Here is a 2,500-nt window from a genome sequence, read left to right as displayed (position 1 = left end):
TCTATGCCTCAGAAAAACACAAACAACCAGCGGCGAAGAGCATGAGTAGCCAGCCAACATCTCCCTTGGAGTTCAGTTCTGAAACCCGATCCTGCACCTTCATCTCATAGCGGCTAGCTTTTGTGGAACCAGAACCAGGAACTGACCAATCGCCGCGAACAAGGAAAATTGTGGTCAGTGGTCGACAAAAACCTTAAGCTAAGTACTTTTGGGAATAGCAGGAGTTCTGGCGAATCAAAGGAGGAAAGACGCCAGTTATAGTTAACAAAGTGAAACAAGGCTGCTGGAATCTTGAATGTTATTGAAAAATCTATCTTATCGACCAAAAGACATCCTAGGAAGCTTCAAGTTAATCATCTATCATTTATAAAAACACCTGGTATTTGAGAGGATCCCCGATAGGTAAAGGTTACTAATCCATTAACGCTAATCTTCACACCAATCTATAGGTGTTTGTGACTTGGAGCATTCGTATCTTTCAATATAGCTACGGTATATCTATTTTTATAAGTTGAGTACCGTATATTACCTGGCATCAGGTTCCACAAGAACTGTTATGATAACAACAAAAGATTTTTCCTTCTTGAGAAACAGAAGAAATCATGACCATCATTCAGCTTTGCAGAGAAAACTTTAGCGGTTAAATGCACGGCATACAGAATATATTTCTATAATAAGGCAATACAGTACCTCGACTCAACTTTCAAATAAACTCATAAGAAATTATGACTATCATGTAGCTTTATTCAGAACAATTATTAAGTAAAAAAAGATTGATATTGTCCACAAAAACTTTGAAATCATAACCATAATTAAAAGAAATAAATATTTAGAGAAAAAAAATAAGTAAAGAAATAGAGATTCAAGTAGAAAACAATGTACGGAAATTGACTGGGTTGTTTACAATAGGAGGGGTACTATTTAAGAATAAGATTAACTTGCAGGAAAAGGATTAGTGACCGTTCAAACCACCTCCCACTGTGTCCGAGAGTTCATCTGGCGAATGACAATAAGGTGAAGCTTCGGTTTCTATAGCGGCCTTATATCTCTGGGAAGATTATAGGTCTGGTGAGAGGAGATAAGGGGGCTAGGTCAAATTAGAACAGTGACTTAGTGAGCCCATGTAAGGTTACTGATAAGTGATAACTCGTCTAAAGGCGCACACCACGTGGGAGTCGATTGATTATGGAGTGTATTTGTTTTCGTAAAAAAAAAAAAAAAAAAAAAAAAAAAACCACGCACGAAACTCTTGGGGAAACATAACGCTCAAGAACTTTACTGTATTCTCCGTTTCATCTATCTATGTGTAATTTGGCTACAGGTTAATTCTAGGGGTGTTAATTTTCTGTTTAGTATTCTTTTCTTTGTACAAGGTAACCAACGTATTTGTCAGAAGAGAAAGTTTAGAGAGACCGGAGTCATTTTGTGTTATTTCTTTTTGTCTTAGTCCATTAACTAAATTTTTATGTCCGTGTTGAAGGTATATATATTTAAAGTGTGTATTCTCATGTTTGTGATCGGATATATTCTTGTGTCCATGTTTCGGCATATGAAACCTTTCATTTGCTTATTCCTCAAATAATATTGTAACGACTTTTGTGTAATATAATACATTAGTTTCTTCTATTTTCGGCGAGAAAATATTTGTAGGCTTCGTTTCGATCAATTTAGATTTTTTTTTTTTTTTGGCATATGTTCCTGTGTTTTATTTTAGTTACTTGGACTGTGTAAATAAATTAAGGTAAGTTTATATTCCCTTGATTTCATTGTATCCATTCGTTATTTCAGTTACCCTTTGTACTACTATTTTTATATTTCATTGCGTTTTTCTATATTATTTGCCTTGCCGTATCTACTACTATTTTCTTTTTCATTGTGTGTTGCCAAAAATACAAACTCTTGCATAAACAACACACTCCATTATTTATGCACGGCCATTTCCAGCCTGATAGAGGCTCAACTTTATTTTTCGTTGTGTTCAGGGTTACAAAGAAGCGTGTGGGCTTAACCCCTGTTGAACTTGACCTCCTCGGAGCGCGCAGGTGTTTCTGGCCTCAAACCTTAAAAATCTGGTTGGGTATTGTGCTAGCCTGTCTTTACAGCCCTTTTATTTCAGTCCTTTCTCCTTTTTCTTTTCTCTAAATCCCTTCTCTTTTCAATCTTGTTTGTGAGGTAACACCCTCACGTAACAGAATATATACCGAATATATATTGATGGAAAAAGAATGATTTAATGAGTAAAGGTAATTTAAGTATTTAGCAACCATGATCTTCAATACAGAGTCTTTAGAATTAGAGTATAGTGAATGATTGAAAAAGGCGAACCATAGAATAGCTAGGTTACGTAAAATCGGGAAATGAAGTCGACTGAAGTTACATATAAAAAACAGACTATATATCAGTTTAGAGATATCGGTGTTACTCTATGAACATGAGTCATGGTACGACAATGAAACAATCACCAATAAATTTAGTATATTTGAGAACCAACCCCTCAGAA

This window comes from Palaemon carinicauda, chromosome 16, assembly GCF_036898095.1.
Source record: "Palaemon carinicauda isolate YSFRI2023 chromosome 16, ASM3689809v2, whole genome shotgun sequence".
Taxonomy (NCBI): domain Eukaryota; kingdom Metazoa; phylum Arthropoda; class Malacostraca; order Decapoda; family Palaemonidae; genus Palaemon; species Palaemon carinicauda.
This window is presented reverse-complemented; position numbering follows the sequence as displayed.